General features: G+C 38.0%; 1 pseudogene across 1 annotated transcript; it reads left to right on the top strand.

Moving 5' to 3' along the window:
• Positions 1-5777: 5777 nt before the first annotated feature.
• LOC307065484 (large ribosomal subunit protein uL23-like) lies at positions 5778-6441 on the top strand (annotated as a pseudogene). The gene is made up of 2 exons: positions 5778-5837; positions 6047-6441. The product of its transcript is annotated as a large ribosomal subunit protein uL23-like (transcript).
• The last annotated feature ends 405 nt before the right edge of the window (positions 6442-6846 follow it).

A 6846-nucleotide genomic window follows, 5' to 3' on the forward strand; every position in this document is an offset into this window, starting at 1 on the left:
AATTCATCAGTTTGAATGTCAATACTATGCATTTACTCTAAGCTCAATTCAAATGTCCCTAGTCCTTGTCCTTTAGATATTTTATTTACATTAATGTATGCCACTGCTCATTCCACTTCATATTCTAATCCATGCATCCATCAAATTTCTACCTATTATTTGGACTCTATTTGAAATTCTATTCCTATTGTGAAGCCATTCCCAGTGGTTTGACCAGATGGGAAGAATCCAATATTTAAGTTCACATTTGTGGTAAATCCTAATAATGGTGCTTGGTATCTTCGCCTGTCCTTTCTGTTCCCCCTCTGTCATTTTATTGCCTAAATAATATTGTGAAGCAAACAATCACAGAACCTTAGTTGCATATAATAATAAGTATTGATTTTGCTCACAAATGTGTTCTGATCTGGGCTTGGCTTTGTTAACCTCTTGCTCATGTGTCTACAGGCAGATACAGATCTGGATGGGTTCACCCACATATCTGGTGGTTGGCTAGTCTTCCTGACACTGGACTGCCTCAAATGGAGCAACTAAAGTGACTCACCTCTCCTTCATGTGTTCTATTCTCCAGTGTGCTAGTCTGTAGCCATATTGTAAGTGGTAATGAACTTTAGTCATTAATGTAATTAATCTACCACATTATAGGACCTAAAGGGCCAAAAGCTTTGTTGGTAAGACAGTATAGTAATCTGGCTCTGTGTCCTGGATACAGTTTAGGTTATCTGAATGAGATCATCTTTTCTGGTTCACATGCAGACAAGCAGTTTCCCACTGATGTGTTCTACTGTCTCATCACCAGTGAGACTGAAGAAGTTCTTATAAACTTAGGAAAAGACTGATTGTTCTGTACCCATGGTAACATGTAGCCCCCATGTAGTTCAATGAATAATGACAACTTGCCTCAGTGAATATACTTTGCAATGTCAGCCCCTCACTTCTGAAAGTCAGTCAGTAAGCAATAGAGTCACACCAGAGAACATCTCCGAGTGCCAACCGGTGAACAAAAACAGTCTCACCAGAGTAACCACACATCTACATATGAGGCCAACTCACCCCTCTAAAAGTCAACCAACCTCTGAACTCCATATGTGCCAAAATTCCTATGTAAAAGTGTCACCTGCTCTGCTTAGAGCAGCATTGCTCTTCCTAAGCAGAGGAAGCAATGCATTCAGCATTGTCTTTTTATTTTAGATGTTGAGTTGGGGTCTTGGCAACATGAGTGAGAAGCAGCTGTGTAGTCCCGCTATGCCTCTGGCTGTAGAAACATCAGTCTCCTGCTACATCTGGATAGCAACTAACTGTATGGATCTGAAGACATAATCTTCAAATCTTTTAAATAATATTTGTTAGATATAAACAATATGGATAATCAGTGATTTAATGATAGTAAGTTAAAAAGCTCAGTATTATATCCATTAAAATAAATTTCACATATTTTATCCAAAATTGTTTCATGTATACTTAACTTTACATTCAAGTAAAAAGAGTATTCTTTGTGAATTTATTATTTTTTCCCATTTAATCACAGGTAACCAAACTCCCTGTAGGGGTCCAGCACACCATATCTATGAAAAATAAAGCAAATACTTTATTTGGCTTCAGTTATACTTTATCTTATCTACCACTAAGAACTTTATCTAAAATGCCAGCATGAACTTTAAAATGTGTTATCCTGAACTGGAAGTGCAGTGTATCTTGATTTGAGTTGGTGAAATTTCTGAAAGGCAATCTGCAGTGGTCATTGTGTCTTTCATACTTTCACTGGGAAATTAGATAATGGTGGCTGTTCTAAGTTATTTCTTGATTGTCATTTCCTTTTAAAAAATATTATTCATATAGACTTGACTGATGGGTCAAATGTTATCTTTACTTTTTTTTTTAATTATATGGCTGCTATTTATCTTTGCACCTTTTCCTTTTCTATTTTTTAATCTATCTTTCAATCAGTTCTCCTAGCCAGTCTTCTCTTAAACTCTAATGCCTTCTTGCTGAATGCCCTAGTTTCCAGCCCCACACAAGTTAAATCCTGTTATTTAAGACATCCAGGAACAGAATTAAGAAAGAAGAAAGTTGTAGATACTCTTCCTCAATAATAAAAATAAGTGAATGAGATTCTCTATATAATTCTAGTCGATTTTATATACATAAATAAAACTGTATAATAAAAGAAATGTATAGCAATAATGGAAAATAAAATTATGTCAGCTGCACAACTCAATTCTCATGAAGTATGAAAGAGAAACTTCATGATTAATATTTGTCCTAATGTAAATTAATGCCTAGCATATCTTTTTGTTGCATTACAGTTCATTTTATTTGATTTTCTAGCTAGTTTTACTACATGGGTACTTTGCAGAAATATACTAGAAGGGCCTAAATTAACCATGACATAAAATAAAGGCATACATTTTGTATCTCTCAAAGATACTATAAACATGAACTTACTGTTATTTGATCTTAAATGAGATCTCTTATTCCGCTATGACCATAAGAAATAGTTTCCTTTAATTTTTTTAAAACAAAATTTAAGGTATCAATATTACCTCTCATATTTACTTATAGACAGACTATAAATCCATAAATACATAAATATTCATAAATGTATAAATATAGGATTGTAGTAAATTGTCCAGTGTGAATTCCTGCTTTAAATTCAAATAAAATGTGATACCTAAACATATTTTATTTTTTATGATTTTGAGAAAATGATATATTTGGAAGGTCATTGGGCATAAAATATAAACAACTGACAACGCTGTTGTCTGTTGCATTGGGGTCAGGAAAATGCAATTGAAGAAGGCAACTGTCTTTGTCCAAGTCGCTCTGAAGGAGTGACCAATGGCAAAGTATGAGGCTAAGTCTATCTCTTTTTACAAAGCAGGAGAAAATATTGTCTCCTGCCCTAGAGGCGACAGGAGCAGCAATGGTAAGTAAAGAAGCCCATAACAGACAGTGAGATCAACTCAGCTGGTGAGATCCTAAAAGGCCAGAAACTGGCAAAAGCAAAATGACAGTTTCTGTTTGGCTTGAGAGAAAACTTGCCCCTCTTAGGCAGAGCTTGCTTTAGTTTTCCGGTTGCGAAGGCTGAACTATGTTCTGAGAACAGATAAATCCAGTAAATAGGACAATGTTTGACTCTGGGAATGAGAATACAAAACTAATCTAAGGTTTCAGAGGGTTAAATACAGGTGAACCCCTAAGTAGCAACACCAGTGCCATGGACTTCTGTATCACAGAGTTTACAATTACTAAAATGAATCACGGCAATTGTTTGATATTTGATTAGACTGCTTCCATGGTAACAGCGTGTGTTTGCATTATTTACATTCTGTAAAAGAGGGTATTACATTCAGTTTTCTGGTAAATCTTAAGAGCAGCTGATGAGTCTTAATTTTAATCAAAGTGTCTCTTATGAAAATAAGTAAAAAGATTGAAGGCTACTGAGAGAACAAAGAATGGACAATGAAAGCCCCAGGCAAGCAATTTACTTTTGACAGAGGCTTTCAGCCTTTTATGATCACCGGGTAGCAATTCATTAAAAGAAGATAGGTTAGAACTAGAGCACATAGGTTATTTTTACCTAAGTCAACTTTAATGTTTTGAATCAAAAGTTGAATCCAGTATAATATAACCTTGTTTAAAGTTGATGCTTTGAGGCCAAATACTGTGCTATGCATTTTCTAGCTGGTATTTTGTCACCGGGCGGACGTGTGCTGTAACAAAATAGCTTCAACCGAGGTCAAAGGAAGGCCCCCGACGAGCAATCTCGGTTCCACGGTAGTAAACAAAGAATTGCAAACTACCACACTAAGATTAAGCACAGGGCAAAGTTTATTTAAGCAGAGGTACACTCTCTGAGAGGGAGAGAGAGAGCGCGGGCTGTTTCAGCAAAGTGAAGCAAACCCAGAGCAAAGTTTATCGAAACAAAGGTGCCCAGAGAGAGAGACCGGGGGGGGGGGGGGGGGGGTGAGAGAGAGAGGGCTGTTTCTGCGAATTGAAAGCAGCATTTCTATACAAGTTTAAGGGCGCTTCTAAGGAACACTTTGCAGGGAGGCGGGGGTGAGTGACAGGGGATCATTATTTGATTGACGTCCCGAGCTGTATAACAAGTTTACTGCTGCGCATGCTCTCATCCTTGAATCGCTAAGAAACGCCCACTCAGGGGGGCAAAACCACAGGTAGATTTTATTATAATTATGGTATAAGGGGTTTGGGTTTACTAAAGGTTATACGCCTGTCTGGTCTGGGCATGCGCAGCCCAGGGAAGTCCCCTCGTATTCCTGTGGTCCCTCTTTATCAGGATAAGCTGCCCACCAAACGACCACAGTTTCAGCCCGATCTGAATGGGGTCAAGGGAGAGTCCCCAGATGGCTGGGTGTGTGACTTGATTTATTCTTCTTGTTTTTCTCACCACTGTCACCTCCTTGCTGCTAATGTCTGACTAACTACCTAACAATTCTATTGAATCCTCAGGTCAGTTCTGTGTAAGTTGTAACCAGAATTATGTTTACTTTTCAATGAAGAGTGTGATGCACAAGAGACATTTTCTACCTTGTCTAAAAAGTAGCATTGTTGTTAAATGACAGAGTCAGAATTTAACCTACGCAGTGCCCAGTGTCTTTTGAAGAATATTCTATTATTGCTCAAAATATTCACTGACCCCCTGCCCTTTTGAATTTAGGAGGGGTCTTATAACTTGCCTTGGTTAAAGAATTTGAGTAAAAATGTCATGTGCCACCTGCAATCAAAAGCTTTAAGAGCTAGCCCAGGGACAGCCGTGCATCTTTCCCCTTTACATAAGACCAGTGATATTACAGATCAAGGTCATTCGGTCAGCCTGGATCCCAACATGAAAACAGTGGGAAGCAGAATTTGTGCCAGTCTGAGATGAACCCACAGGATGAAAACACTCATGGTTATAAGCCTCTAAGAATTTTTACTGTTGATAACTGCAACATAACCTAGTTATCTCAACTGATGCAGCTCAAAACCATTAACTATTTGGCTTTTCAATAAACAGAATGCACACACAGAGAACAACCCACTGTGCCCAGAGAGCGGGGTCCATGTAAAAACACTGCAGCCCTCACAGCAGTTCTGTAAATAGTGATGAAGTTCCAATTCCCAGGTGAGGGGAAGACAGATCCTTAAGCAAGAAATCCACCATTCTCTAAATCCATGAAAGAATAATTTTTCAATGTTTATCAGTAATTTAGAAGTCTTCTCATTATGATAACAAATGATCATTTATAGAAGTCTCTCATAATTAACTGGAACTCAATGATTTCATTTTCTGAATAGGCAATTATGAATAGTCTTCTACTAAATTATAATTCTCTACTTCCCTCTTATTAAAAGTAAAAAAAAACTGTAGTTACGGGTTGTAATTTTTGTAGTTAGCAGTATCTTTCCAGTTTCTACTTGCAACTAGAGACAATCTTGTGACACACTTCTGGCCAAACTATGGAAGTTTAGCAAGGAGGAGTTCTGGAGAAAACATCTTAAGGAGTATATATCTTTTTGACTTTAGGAAACAATGTAAAGTCAAGTCCAGTTATTACATTTAGAGATGATTATATAAGTCAGTTTTTCTCAGAGTTCTTATTCCCCAGATATTTATTTCTCCTTTAGTGTCATCGTAATCCCAATTTAGACTTTCTACGGTCTTTAGACTAAGTGTTATGTTTAATAAACTCCAAAACACACAGCACAAAAAGGATTACTGAATAATCATAATAAACATTCTCATTTAAGAAAAGGACAAGCTTTTCACAAAGATGTTGCTGAAAGTAAAGAAGGAAACTCCTGACCCTCCCAAAGCTGAAGCCAAAGCAAAGGTTTTTTTTTTTTTTTTTTGGCAGTACACGGGGCTCTCACTGTTGTGGCCTCTCCCGTTGCGGAGCACAGGCTCCGGACGCGCAGGCTTAGCGGCCATGGCTCACGGGCCCAGCCGCTCCGCGGCATGTGGGATCTTCCCGGACGGGGGCACGAACACGTGTCCCCTGCATCGGCAGGCGGACTCTCAACCACTGCGCCACCAGGGAAGCCCCAAAGCAAAGGTTTTGAAGGCCAAGAAGGCAGCACTCAAAGGTGTCCACAGCCACACAAAAATGGAAAATCCATATGTCACCCACCCACACAGCAGCTCTGAAGGCGGCCCAAATATCCTTGGAAGACTGCCCCCACTATGCCATTATCAAGTTCCCCCTGACTACTAAGTCAGTCATGTAGAAGGTAGAAGACAACAATAAACAACAGACTTGTGTTCATCATGACATCAACCCCAAGAGCACCAAATCCAGCAGGCTGTGGAGAAGCTCTATGACATGGAAGTGGCCAAGGTCAATACCCTAATCAAGCCCAATGGAGAGAAAAAGGCATATGTTCCACTAGGTCCTGACTGATGCTTTGGATGTTGCCAACAAAATTAGGTTCTTCTAAACTTATCTACAAAAACAGAAACAGACTCACAGACATAGAAAACAAACTTATGTTTCCCAAAGGGGAAAGGTGGGGTGAGGGATAAATTAGGAGTTTGGAATTAACATACATACACTACTATATTTAAAATAGATAAACAACAAGGACCTGCTGTGTAACACAGGGAATTCTACTCAATATTCTATAATAACTTATATGGGAAAAGAATCTGAAAAATAATAGACATGTGTATCACTCTGCTGTCACCTGAAACTAATACAACATTGTAAATCAACTATACTCCAATATAAAATAAAAATTAAATTAAAAAAAAGAAAAAAATAAACTGAATCCAACTGCCTAATTCTAAATATAAATTTTTTCATCATAAAAAAGAACAAAAGGGCACACACATACAAAAAGAGG

This window comes from Hyperoodon ampullatus (assembly GCF_949752795.1).
Source record: "Hyperoodon ampullatus genome assembly, chromosome: 2".
Lineage (NCBI taxonomy): Eukaryota > Metazoa > Chordata > Mammalia > Artiodactyla > Ziphiidae > Hyperoodon > Hyperoodon ampullatus.